Source organism: Macaca nemestrina, chromosome 9 (genome assembly GCF_043159975.1).
Source record: "Macaca nemestrina isolate mMacNem1 chromosome 9, mMacNem.hap1, whole genome shotgun sequence".
In the NCBI taxonomy this organism is placed as follows: Eukaryota; Metazoa; Chordata; class Mammalia; order Primates; family Cercopithecidae; genus Macaca; species Macaca nemestrina.
The window spans coordinates 85233580-85248677 of NC_092133.1; the positions used below are offsets into that span (position 1 = coordinate 85233580).

At 38.3% G+C, this 15098-nt stretch overlaps 1 protein-coding gene across 8 annotated transcripts in view; it reads right to left on the reverse strand.

Moving 5' to 3' along the window:
• Positions 1 to 15098, reverse strand: part of LOC105486664 (FERM and PDZ domain containing 2) — a 134460-nt gene that overhangs the window by 115412 nt on the left and 3950 nt on the right. The gene's annotated exons all lie outside the window — the stretch shown is intronic.

Sequence of the window (15098 nt, forward strand, 5' to 3'; positions counted from 1 at the left end):
TTATTATCTCACAGTTCCGGAGACAAGAAATCCAAATCAGTTTGACTGGGCTGAAGTTGGGGTGTCCGCAGGACCACGGTCCCTCCACAGGCTCTGAGGGAGAATCCTTCCCGGGCCTCTTCCAGCTTCTGCCAGCTGCCGCATTCCTCGGCTATGGCCACATCACCCCAGTCTCTGCCTCTGTGGTCACATCGCCTTCTCCTCTTCTATTTTAAATCTCTGTCTGCCTCGCTTTTATAGATATCTATGATTCTAGTTAAGCACCATCTAGATAATCCAGGACAATCTTCCCATCTCAACATCTTGTCACCCAATTGCATCTGCAGTCTCTCTCTTTTTTTTTTTTTTTTTTTTTTGCTTTTAACATTCACAGGTTCCACAAATCAGGATGTGGATACCTTTACGTTTTTCTTTTTTCTTTTTTCTTTTTTTTCTTACTTTATTTACTTATTATTATTATTATTTTTTTTTGAGATGGAGTTTCACTCTCTCGCTCACTGGATTGCAGTGGTGTGATCTAGGCTCACTGCAACCCCTGCCTCCCAGGTTCAAGCAATTATCCTGCCTCAACCGCCCGAGTAGCTGGGATTACAGGCTCCCACCACCACTCCTGGCTAATTTTTGTATTTTTAGTAGACATGGAGTTTCACCATGTTGGCCAGGTTGGTCTCTTAACTCCTCACCTCAAGTGATCCGCCCTCCTCTGCCTCTGAAAGTGCTGGGATTACAGGCATGAGTCACCATGCCCAGCCAACCTTTACCTTTTTTTAGAGGGAGGCTTTATTCAGACCACCCCACCCTCTTTGTCATTCAACATTCTCTACCTGTTCACCTGAAAAAGACATGAGCTTTGGGAGGTTGAATTCTTAGCTCCTTGACCCTGGGCACAGGGCACATACTTATCTCTGAGACTCAGTCTTATCATCTGGTAAATAGGGCTAACAGCAGCAGTGACCTCATAAAACTGCCCAAGTGCTCAGCACATAAAAGGTAATGAGTTTATCAAATTTCCTGTCTCTTTTTATCTCTGCTCCAACCATCCAGAAAGGGATTTTAAACATCAGGGCTGCTGAGCAGCTTCCAACTATGGGATTTTTAAGAGATGGTGTTAATTGTTTCCAGCTGTCTGCCAGGGTTGAGGTGCTATAAACATCCCATTTTCAACCTTAGCAAAATGCCTCAAGTATCTCCATGACACCCTAGGAAGGAACCAGGAAGAATGCGGGACTCCCAAGGAATCGAAGCTCTCAGAGTGATCTTTTCCTCTCTTCTCCTTTTGTTCCTTCAGTCTCTCTTCATTCCTTCTCCCTCTGGACATTTATTAAAAACCATCTGCCCACAGTCAGAACCAGAGATCTGAACAAAACTTGCCAGAAGGCAAGTTTTTCTCCCGAAGAAGGAAAAGACTGTCCTGCCTCATCTAGGCCCTAGTTAAAGAGTTAACGGTGTCAACGCTCTTATCTTCTGGAATTCTTTCACAGTCAGCTTCCCAGAGCCTGAGCTTGAGTGAGTGAGTGATGCTGACATTGCATCACTATCACCTTCTCCACACAGACCCTTCCCTGCTCTGTTTTCTCCCCCACAGCCCCTGATTTAAATAGTGGCTACAGCACTAACACAGTATGACCTTGAACAAGGACACTCTCCACATCTCATTTCCCCATCTACAAAACAGAGACGTTAACTCCTACCTTACAAGGTGTGTGTAAAAAACAGAACAAGCTAATGCAAGAAAGGCAACTAGAGAACACCCTACCATTCTTCAGGATTCCAAGGTGGAATCTTGCATTTGTAGATGAGAGGATGCACACTAGTACAGAGAAATACTTTTGGGCATTTAGAACATTTTAGAGTAGTGTTTCTCGCATCTTCAATTTTTTACATCCCATTTCACCAGTGTTTGCCACCTTCCCATCTCACTTGTACAATTAAGACAAGTTTCTTCATTTAAATGCATTTATTTTAAAAGGATACCACATATCATTATAGCAAATGGAAAGTTAGTATCATCAGATGTAAATAGAAGGTAATTATAACTATTTTTATAAAAATTATTGAATTTTTGCCAAATAAAATTGCTTTCAAAGGCTCTGAGCCTGGGTATGATTTTTCATTATGAAAGAAGCAATTAGTTTTAGAAATATGAAAAGTCTATTTCTGAGCAAACTGTCTTCTTGACATAATCTGAAAAAGTGAAGTAAAATGTCAAGAGCATCATTCAATGTTACTAATGCAGTCATGTTCCACGTGGGTTCCATGGCCCCACCTATCCTTCTCTAAGGCTTTGGAGCCAGTTATAATGTAATGTGACCACGGTGTGAATTAGTTGAATCCTCACCAATTATACTTGATGATAATTACTTCTAAGGAGAGTAGCCCTTTACAGCTTACTGAGTCTTCATAAACTTCTGTGATTTCCACAAAAATCCTTAAAAATAGAAAAGGCAAAAATGATCCCCACTTCCAGATGAGTAAACTGAGAATTTAATTGACTTAAGGTCACAAAAGTCACACAGCTAGTAAGGGCCATTTAAATTTCTGCAAGAGTGGAAGGCTGGGGTTGTGAGCTAACAAGACTAATTAAAGCTATGTGGGTTTAAATTGGTCTTCAGTTTATTCAAGTTCTGAATTTAAAAAGCAACTTTGTCTCAAACCTTTAAATTTAAAGTATTATGTGCTATTAATCTAGTGACTTGCATATGAGAAGAACCATTTCACATGATGTTTAATATGTAATGTATTCATAATCTGTTGGTGGTCTCCAGAGAAACAGAACCAGTAGTACATGAATGTGTGTGTGTGAGGGGGGGGTGTGTGTGTGTGAGAGAGAGTATACACACGCACATATTTTTTTTTTTTCTTATCTTAGGAAGAAGGAAGCTAAGGTCATAGCCTGGGGTAATAGACTCACTACTCATAGACTTACAGAGCACATACCCTTTTCTCCCACCTTATCGCCTCATCACCAGGACTCCTGCATAAGAACAGCAGATGACAGCTAAAGAACAGCAAGGCCCAGATTCTACTTAAGAAGGAGTTTCTACGAAAAGGTAAAGACAATAAGGGAGAGAAAAACAAGAACAATAGAAAAAAATAGAAGTCTCAGATACCTACTGTATTAGGGCTCTCCAGAAAGACAGAACCAATAAGATGCATAGATATAGATGATATAGATATAGATATATCCAATGTATAATATTGGATAGGATATCCAAGAACTGTGGAACAATTACGAAAGGTATAACATACGTGTAAAAGGATACCAGAAGGAGAAAATGGAAAAGAGTAGAAAAATATGTGAAATATTTAAGGTAATAATGGCTGAGAATAGATGACAGATAGATAGATAGATCTATATATGTATATGTATAGATAGATCTATATATATGTATAGATAGATATAGATATCTTATATATTATAGATGCTGAGAAGTTTAACAATCTGCTATCTACAAGCTGAAGACCCAGGAAACTCAATGGTATAATTCAGTCCAAGTCTGAAGGCCTAACAACCACAGGAGCTAATGACGTAAATCCCAGTCCAAGGGCAGGAGATGAGATGAGATGTCCCAGCTCAAGCTGGGTAGGAAAAAAGGGATGAGTGTCTCCCTCCTGTGTCTTTTGTTCTATTATGTCCCTCAATAGATTATATGATGCCTGCCCATAGCACAATTCAAACTCTGATCTGTCCCAGAAATACCCTCACAGACACGTTCCAAAATAACATTTCATCTGGGCAGCCCATGGCTTCATTAAAATTGACACATAAAATTAATTATAATACTTATAGCTATAGCAAACAGTAAACACAGCATTACTACTAGCCAGAAAAACACAAATGCTCTCACTAAAGGCCTGTTTATCTCAGTTCCTATTACCCAATACATCATGTCCAGCTTTCAACAAAAAATTATGTCATGTATAAAAACAACAAAAAACTCAGTTTGAAGAGACAAAACAAGTGAAAGAACCAGACTCTGATATACCAGAAACCTTGTAATTATCATACCAGAAATTTAAAATAACTATGATTAATATGCTAAGTGTTCGGCTGGGCGCGGTGGCTCAAGCCTGTAATCCCAGCACTTTGGGAGGCCGAGACGGGTGGATCACGAGGTCAGGAGATCGAGACCATCCTGGATAACACGGTGAAACCCCGTCTCTACTAAGAAATACAAAAAACTAGCCAGGCGAGGTGGCGGGCGCCTGTAGTCCCAGCTACTCGGGAGGCTGAGGCCAGAGAATGGCGTGAACCCGGGAGGCGGAGCTTGCAGTGAGCTGAGATCCGGCCACTGCACTCTAGCCTGGGCTACAGAGCGAGACTCCGTCTCAAAAAAAAAAAAAAAAAATATATATATATATATGCTAAGTGTTCAAATGGAAAAGGTGGGCAAGATGCAAGAATAGATGGGTAAAATGTAAGCAGAGACATGGAAATTCTAAAAATAAAAATTTCTTAAAAGTTAGAAATCCACAACATTGTAAGAGAAATGAAGAATTCCTTTGGTGGGCTCACCAGTAGATTGGACACCTACAAGGAAAGAATCAAGGAGCTTAAAGATGTGTCGGTAGAAACTTCCCAAATGGAAATGTGAAGAAAACAAAGAATGAAGAAAAATGGAACAGAATATCCAGGAACTGAGGACCAATTTCTAAAGGTGTGACATATGTGTAAGGGAATACCAGAAGGAGAAGATGGAAAATAATAGAAAAAATTTGAATAATGGCTGAGAATATTTCAAAATTGACAACAGACACCAAACCACAGATCTAGGAAGCTTGTAAAGCATCAAGCAGAATAAATAAAAGAAACATATGCAATTCTCAACTTAAAAGTTAAAAAAAAAAAGGTAAATTAATTTTCCCCGGGAAAAAAACAAAACAACAACAACAAAAAAAAAAAAAAACAAAAACAAAAACAAAAGAAAGTGAGAGAGAGAGAGAGAGAAATGTAACTTACATATAGCAGAAAAAGGATAAGAATTACAATGGATTTCTCTTCACAAACTGTTCTAGTAAAAAGATCATAGAATGTAATATTTAAAGTGTGAAAGTAAAAAAACTACCAATCTAGAACTCTGTATACTGCAAAGTTATCATTCAAAGTGAAAAGAAATAAAGACTTTCTCAGACAAACAAAACCTGAGTATATTGGTCACCAGTAGGCTTGCCTTGCAAGAAATTTGAAAAGGTCTTCAGAGAGAAGGAAAACGATACAGAAGAGAAACTCAGATCTTAAGCCATTTATTTCCCTTATTCTTAATTGATCTAATAGATAACTATTTTTCAAATTATAATAGCAACAACATATTGGGTGATTATACCTTATAAATAAGTAAAATTAATGCCAGTCAGTTATAAAGGCTGGAAGGGAGAAATCGATATTACTCTAAGGTACCTGTACCACACATGAGCTATTTGAAAGTGGATTTAAATTTGTTGTAAATGTATACTGCAAACTCTAGAGCAACTACTAGAAATGTTTTTTAAAAGACGTATAACTTACATGCTGAAATAATAGAAAATGTTCAATTACAACTAAAGAAGGCAGAAAAATATGGGAAGATCTTAAAAAGAAACAAAAACCTACTGCAACAAATAGAAAACAGTTATAAATATGGTGGCTATTAATCTAACAACATCAATAATCACTTTAAATATAAAGTTCTAAGTATGCCAGTTACAAGACAGAAACTGACAGAGTAGATTAAAAAATAAAACCCAGTTATGTTGTCTAGAAGAAACTCCCTTTAAATATGAAGGCACGTATAGGTTAAAAGTAAAGGGAAGAATAAAAAGATTAATTTTAAGAAAACTAAAAGGATGTAGAAAGATATACTACGCTAACACAAATTAAAAGAAAGCTGGAGTAACTATCTTAACTTCAGACAAAGCAGACTTCAGAATAGAGAAAATTATCAGGATAAAAAGGGGCATTACATAATGATAGAGGTCAATACTCCAAAAAGATATATATAACGATCTCTGATGCACTTAACAACAGAGAATCAGAATACATGAGGTAAAAACTGGTAGAACTGCAAGAAGGAATAAACAATCTACTATTACAGTTGGGGACTTCATCATCCCTCTATCAGGGATTAATAGATCCAGCAGGCAGAAAATCAGTAAAGACATAGTTAAACTAGACACACTGCCAAAGAACTGGATCTAGTTGATGGCTATAGGCTATTTTATCCAACAACAACAGAATACATGTTCTTTGCAGTTTCTCATGGAACATTCACCAAGATACATCACATTGTGGGCCATAAACTTTATTTATTTATGTATATTTATTTATTTATTTATCTTTGAGACAGGGTCTCACTTTGTCATCCAGCCTGGAGTGCAGTGGTGCAATCTTGGCTCACTAGTAACCTCCACCTCCTGGGTTCAAGCGATTCTCATGCCTCAGCCTCCTAAGTAGCTGAGATTACAAGTTTAAAAGTACAGAAATCGGCCGGGTGCGGTGGCTCACGCCTGCAATTCCAGCACTTTGGGAGGCCGAGGGGGGCAGATCACGAGGTCAGGAGATCGAGACCATCCTGGCTAACACGGTGAAACCTCTGTCTGTACTAAAAAAAAAATGCTAACATGGTGAAACCCCCGTCTCTACTAAAAAAAATACAAAAAATTAGCCAGGCGTGGTGGCGGGTGCCTGTAGCCCCAGCTACTCGGGAGGCTGAGGCAGGAGAATGGATTGAAGCCGGGAGGCAGAGCTTGCAGTGAGCCAGGATCATACCACTGTACTCCAGCCCGGGCAACAGAGCACGACTCCATCTCAAAAAGAAAAAAAAGTACAGAAATCATACAAAGTATGATTTCTCTCATAGAGATGTGGTTCTCTCAGTAAAACCAAACTGTAAATCAATAACAGAAGGATAGCCAGAATATTCTCAACTATTTGGAGATTAAACAACACAATTCTAAATAGCAAATGGGTCAAAAAGGAAATCTCAACAGAAAATAAAAAACATTTTTAACTAAACAAAAATGAAAATACAAGTTACCAAAATTTGTGAGATATAATGAAGGAAGTACTTATACAGAGACTTCTAACATTAAATGCATATATTAGAATAGAAGAAAGATCTAAAATTAATAATCTAACCTTCCACCCTTAGGAAACTACAGAAAAAATAACAGCATGAACCTGAATAAAAGGAAGCAAATAATAAGAAATTAGAACAGAAATCAATAAAATTGGAAACAGAAAAACAGTAGAGAAAATCAACAAAACTAAAAGCAGATTATTTGAAAACATCAACAAAACTGATAAACCCATAGCCAAGTAACCAAGAGAGGAAAAAAAAAGACGATAAAAATAACTAAAATCACAAACGAAATAAGGGCCATCACTACTGATCCCATGGACATTAAAAAGGATAATATGACCACAATTATAATGATTTAGAAGAAATGGACCAATTTCTTGAAAGAGAAAAGCTATCAAAACTCATACAAAGAGAACTAGATCATCTAAGTATGCCTATATGTATTACATACATTGAATTAATAATTAATGGCCTTGTAAAACATAAAGCACCAGGCCCAAATGATTTCACTATTAAAGTCTACCAAACATTTAAGGAAAAGATGACACTAATCCCCTACAATCTCTTCCAGAAAATAGAAGCAGAGGGAACATTTCTTAATTCATCCTATGAGACCATAATTGTCCCAATACCAAAACCAGATAAAAATCTTGCAAGAAAGTAAAACTACAGATCAATATTTTTCATGAACAAGGATGCAAAAATCTTCAAAATATTAGCAAATCAAATCCAACAATGTATAAATATAATCATACACCATGATCAAGTGAAATTTAATTCAGGTATGTAAGGCTGGTTTAACATTTGAAAATGTATTAATGCAACCCACCACTTTCATGGACTAAAGAGAAAAATTATATAATCAAATTTATAAATACAGAAAAAGCATTTAGCAAAATCCAGCAGCAAATGATTAAAAACTCTCTGCTAACCAGGAATAGAGAGAAACTTCTTCAACTTAATTTTTTAAAAATATGTTATAAAAAAAAAAATCTACAGCCAACACATGACCTAAGGGGGTCAAACTAGATGCATTCCTGCTAAGATCAGGAAAAATACAAGGATGTCCCTTCTCACTATGGGAAGTCCTAGCTAATGTAATAAGACAAGAAAAGGAAATAAAAAGTATATAAATTAGAAGGAAAGAAAGAAAGTTATCTCTGTTACTAGATGACATGATTGTGTATGTATGAAATCTCAAATAATGAACAAAAAAATCTCCTAGAACTAATAAGTAATTATAGAAACATTGCAGGACAGAAGGCTAATATACAAAATTCAACTGTTTTGACTTTAATTAACATCAGCAATGACAACTCAAATGTGAAATTATAAACACAATATCGATTATTACATTAACACCAAAAATACGAAGTATGTAGAAATAAACCTAACAAAATATGTGTAAGATCCCTATAAGGAAAACTACAATATTCTGATGAAAGAAATAAAAATATTTCTTTTAAATATTTTAAAAATCTAAACAAAGGAAGAGTATTCTATGTTCACTGAGAGAAGACTCAATATTGTTAAAGTGTCATTTCTTCTCAACTTGTAGATTTAATCCCAGAAATTTATTTTGTGAATATCAACAACTAATTCTAAAGTTTAAATGAAAAAGGAAAACAAGTCACCTAAAACAGACAACACAATACTGAAGAAGAGAAACAAAGTTGTAGGACAGGTCCAAATATCCAACTTCAAGAGTTACTATACCAAGGCAATCCTACCCAAAAATAACAAAGCAGGAGGCATCAAGCTACCCAACTTTACACTACTGGGCTACAGTAACCAAAAGAGCTTGGTACTGGTACAAAACAGACACATAAACCAATGGAACAGAATAGACAGCCCAGAAATAAGGCCACACACCTACAACCATCTGATCTTCCACAAAGCTGACAAAAACAAGCAACAGGGAAAGGACTCCTCATTCAACAAATGGTGCTGGGATAATGGCTAGCCATATGCAGAAGATTAAAACAAAACTTCTTCCTTAAACAATTATATAAAAATCAACTCAAAATGGATTAAAAACTTAAGTATAAGACCCAAAACTATAAAAACCCTGGAAGACAAAACCTAGGCAATACCATTCTGGACACAAGCACTAGCAAAGATTTTATTATGAAGATGCCAAAAGCAATTGCAACAAAAGCAAAACTTGAAAAATGGAATCTAATTAAACTAAAGAGCTTCTACACAGCAAAATAAACTATCAATAGAGTAAACAGACAACCTACAGAGTGGGGGAAAATATTTGTAAACTATGCATCTGGCAAAGTTCTAACATCCAGCATCTATAAGAAACTTAAGCAAATTCACAAGAAAAAAACAAACAACTCCATTAAAAAGTGGGCAAAGGATATGAACAGACAATTTTCTTTTTTTTTTTTTTTTTTTTTTTTGAGACGGAGTCTCGCTCTGTAGCCCAGGCTGGAGTGCAGTGGCCGGATCTCAGCTCACTGCAAGCTCCGCCTCCCGGGTTCACGCCATTCTCTGGCCTCAGCCTCCCGAGTAGCTGGGACTACAGGCGCTGCCACCTCGCCCGGCTATTTTTTGTATTTCTTAGTAGAGACGGGGTTTCACCGTGTTATCCAGGATGGTCTCGATCTCCTGACCTCGTGATCCACCCATCTCGGCCTCCCAAAGTGCTGGGATTACAGGCTTGAGCCACCGTGCCCGGCCAAACAGACAATTTTCAAAAGAAGACATACACACAACCAATAAGCATATGAAGAAAAGTTCAATATCACTGATCATTAGAGAAATGCAAATCAAAACCACAATGAGATACCATCTCACACCGGTCAGAATCACTATTAATAAAAAGAAAAAATAACAGATGCTGGTGAGGTTGCAGGGAAAAGGGAATATTAATACTGTTGGTGGGAGTGTAAATTAGTTCAACCATTGTGGAAATCAGTGTAACAATTCCTCAAAGAGACAAAACCCAAACTACCATTTGACCCAGCAATCCCACTACAGGGTATACACCCAAAGAAATATAAATCATTGTATTATAAAGAAATATGCATGTGTATATTCATTGCAGCAGTATTCACCATGGCAAAGACATGGGATCAATCTAAATGCCCATCAATGGTAGACTGGATAAAAAAAAAATGTAGTATATATATACACCATGGAATATTATGCAGCCATATAAAAAGAATGACATCATGTCCCTTTCAGGAACATGGTTGGAGCAGGAGGCCATTATCCTTAGCAAACTAACACAGGAACAGAAAATCAAACACTGCATGTTATCATTTATAAGTGGGAGCTAAATGATGAGAACACATGGACACAAAGTGGGGAACAACAGACACTGGGTCCTACTTGTGGGTTAAGACTAAGAGAAGGGAGAGGAGCCCAAAAAATAACTATTGTGTCCTTAGGCTTAGTACCGGGGTGACAATATAATCTGTACAACAAACCCTGGTGACACAAGATTTCCCATATAACAAACCTGCACATGTACCCCGTACCTAAAATAAAAGTCTAAAAAGTAAAAAATAAAAACTTCTAACATTCATTCTTCAATTTAAAAAAGAGGAAAAAAGAGTTATTATAGGGTACATTAATCAAGACTGTGTGATGTTGGTGAACGAATACACAAATAGATTAAAGGAACAAAATAGAGAGTCAAAAACTAGACCAATACATATACATTTAACTGATCTTTGACAAAGGAGCAAAAGCAATTAGTATTGAGATAGTCTTTTCAACAAATGGTCAGCAAGGGCCTAGAGGAGAGCCCAGACTTTACAATCAACCAGCTATAATGAGGCACAGTCATTTCCTCCACACAGTCAGTTCAGAGAAGGCCAAGTAGGAGCCGAAACTCTCATTCCTACCTAGTGGTGACTTGCACCACATCCTAGACTTCCACCTTCCTCTGGTGATAACAAGATGCCCCTTGGCCTCCTGACGGGGGTGGTACCAGGGAATGTATAGTAAAGGGTCAGTACTTTTACCACCATGCAGTGGTAACAAGGCATCCCCTGACGTGTTGCATGAGGAGCAGTAATAAGGTGTTCCCGACCCTCCTAGCAAGGGTGGTGTCAGCAGAGGACTAGAGGGGAGCCAGAAAAGTCACAACAAGATGCCCTTAAGGTTATCAAGAGAGACTGAGTGAGGGACCTAGACTTCCACTTTTACCTGGAAGTAATGAAGCAGAGCCCTTCTGTTCATACAGTGTCAGGGAACATCTGCTAAAAATGAAGCTCTAAGTAAGGTCCAGAGTCTCATATGATAGTACCCAAACATTTTGGATTCAATCACTATTACTCATCATATCAAGAACCAGGAAAATCTCAACTTGAGTAAAAAAAGACAACAGGAGCCACTACCAAGATAACACAGATGCTAGAATTATCTGACCAGGATTTTTGTGAGCAATGACAAGCACAATTAAAACAAAGACATAGAAAGGCTCGACAAAGAAATATAAAGAACCAAATGAAAATTTTAGAACTGAAAAATACAATAACCAACATTAGAAACACTATGGGTGGGCTCAACAGCAGAAAGGGGAAGACTGAGTAGAGCAACAGAATGGAGAAGACTGAGTAGAGAATCCATGGATTGAGAAGAGAACAAGAAAAATGACCCAATCGGACAACAGACATCAAAAGACATTTCTGCATCAAAGGGCATTATCAAGAAAGTGAAAAGACAATCCACAGAATGGCAGAAAATATTGGCAAATCCTCAATCTGGTAAGAGTCTAGTAGCTGGAATATATAAAGAGCTCCTACAATTCCGTAACAAAAACACCAACAATCCAATTTCAAAATGGGCAAAGGACTCAAACAGATATTTCTACAAATAATATGTGTGAATGTTCATAGCAACATTATTTATAATCAAAAAGTGGAAACAACTCAGTGTCGATCAAGGGATGAATGGATAAACACAATGTGGTCCATGCATACAATGGAATATTATTCAACCATAAAAAGAAATCAAGTACTGATACATGCTACAACATTCATGAGCCTTGAACACGTTATGCTAAAGTAAAAGAAGCCAGATGTAAAAGCCAACATATTGTGTAATTCCATCTATATGAGATATCCAGAATAAACAAATCCATAGAGGCAGAAAGTAGATTTAAGTGCCATGCTTAATGCGAAGTGCTCACATATAGGATGTCTATAAAGAAGTTTCAAAACTTAACAGCAGAAAGCAAACAATCCAATTAGAAAAATGAGCAAATGGCATAGAAAGACATTTCACTGAAGATATACACATGGCGGATAAGCACATGACAAGATGTTCAACATCACTGGCCATAAGGGGAAGGCAAATGAAGTCTATAATGAGATATCCCTGTCCACCTATATGACGGGGGGAAAAAAGTGACAATACCAAATGCTTATGAGGACACAGGGAAACTGGATCTCTTCTAAGTTGATGGTGGGAATGTAAGTGGTACAGCCACTTCAGAAAAGAGTTTGTTGGTTTCTTTCAAAAAAAGAGAAAAACTAAACATACTCTTACTATACCATTAAGCAATTGTGCTTCTGTGCACTTAACCCAGAGAAACGAATATCCACACAGAAAGCTGCATGTGAACATGTGTGTTTTATTTGTAATAGCAGCTTTATTTGTGAAAGCCAAAAATGTCAAAATGTCCTTCATTTGGTGAATGGTTAAACAAATTGTGGTATATTCATACCATGGAATACTACTCAGAAATAAAGAGCAAACTATTGACACATGCAACAGCTTGGATAGATCTCAAGGGCATTAGGCCGAATGAGAAAAGCCAGTCTCAAAAGGTCACATATTGTGAGACTGATCTCAGAGATAGAAGGAGCAGAGTGGTAGATCTTTGTGGGGATAGGATAATTTTGTGTCTTGATTGTGGTAGTGGTTACATAAATCTACACAAGTGTTACAATGGCGTAGTACTTTATACACATATTGTACCAATGTCAAATGGTGGGCTTGCCATTGTGCTGTAATTAGGTCAGATATAATCACTGAGGGATGTTGGAGGAAGAGTATAGGGACTTCTCTGTGCTCCTTGGAACTTCTTTACAACTTCTTATCCAACCATATATGAAAATAAAATGTAAAAGAAAATATGCAACAGACTAGAAGAAAATATATATAATGGCAAAAGGATTATTATTTACTCATCAATTCAGAAAAAAAAAATCTTCAATTTAAAAGTTAAGAAATAACCAGGTGAAAAAAATACAACTACTTAATAAATATTTGAAAAGATTTGTTATGTTTCTAGTAAATCAAGGAAAACAAAACAGCAATGAGAATTTATCGGAGGGTCAAAAATTTAAATATTTGATGTTAGCAAGGTGGGGGCTGCAGACCAGGCCCTCTCATAACACCCATTAACATGGGAATTAAATTGGTATAGATTTTTTAGAGCCATCTATCAAAATTGAGAACATGCATTTGCCGAGTCCCAGCAACGCCAATTCTCTGCCTCCTAGGGAACATTTCTCAGCATACAGGAAATAGGATGCACAGAGGCGTGTTGCATGTGGATGTTGACGGGGGGGCAGGTGGTACCTGGTACAAGGGTGGCCAGGGTCACTGAAATGCAGCCTTCAGGGGGATCCAGAAGCTGAACAGGCCTGGGAGTTCCCCCCTTCATGGAGAGCAAAGCCTTCTCTCCTCCTGCAGCGATGATTGAGGGATAAACCTCTGGCTGACAGGACTCTGGCAGGGCCAGGCTGTCCGTGGGTTCCCAGCCTAATGCAGGTTGAGAAGTGGCTCGCCCTGTCACAAATCCCACTAGGTGAATGCTTTGTTTAAAAATTTTCCTCTAGAAGTGAAGCAGCTTCATTCAGTCAAATTAATCCATCCAGAGCAGATCATTTAAAATAGTGGTTAGTGAAGAGGGGGTCCTTAATTCACACTTGACGGATCCGGGAGACCTGCTGTAGCACGGATGGGAAACGGGAGACAGCCAAGGTGGGAGGGTGAAGGCATTGCCCAGAATCCCGCTCCGAGTGGTTTCAGGGAGAGGACTCCAGTCTCAAGCTCTTCTCCTGGGCTTTATTTACCACAAACCCCTCCTCAGGCCCTGAGTCAGGAAGCTGCTTCCCACAGTCATATCTACAAAGAGCTATACAGCCAGCTGGGATAAGGGATGAAGGTCAAACCGAAAGTGACTATTTCTGTGCAAAGAAACAGAAAAATCTTATGGGCCCAACAGCAGTAGATAATTGAGAAAGCGAGGCTAAGAAAAGTCATAAAAGAAACTGTGGTTCCTTATTAAACAATATGAAAAACTGTCCACTCCTGCCTATAATCCAAGGAGCTGCCAGTGGACGCAGTCACGAGGCCCATCTTCATCCCTCAAGCGGGCTTCGATGATGAGCGCTCAGTGCCCATGAGGTGGCAATGAAACCATCCCTCTCAGAGACCTTACTTATGTGTGGCCAATGTGGGACAGCTGATTTGTAAAGCAGGTTGGCAATCTGTATCAAGAACCAAGGGATGTCCATTCCCGCCATCAGGGTCTTCCTCTTAGGGGTATTGATGCCAAGAACATAATTGACAAAGATGTATATTCAAAGATATTTGCCATGGTATTATTTGTAACAATGAATAAAGGCAATGCCAAATGTCAGTGGTCCTTGGGTTTCTCCCTGCCCTGGCCCCCTCTTCAAATCACTCTACATGCTCCAAAGTTACCAACCATCAGTCCATCCCCTCCACAGCCATGTCTTAAGCTCAGACCTGTTTCTTGAGCTCCTGCTTTGTGGTCCCAGGATGTCCTTTAGACAACCCCCTTGGATGCACAGAACTGAATTCACCTTCCCCTTACCTCCTCCTCTTTCAACCTCTCTTATTTGAATACAGCAAACAGCGTTTCCACCACCTAAGCCCTCAAGCCAAACCTTCAGACAACATTATTGTCTCCTTCCCATCCCTCAACTCCCCATTCCTTTAATCACCATCTCCAAAATCTCTCCAAAATCCGCCTGTTTCTCTCCAACTCCACCACCACTGACCTGGTCTAAGCCACCAGCACCCTCCCCTGAATGACCACTGAAA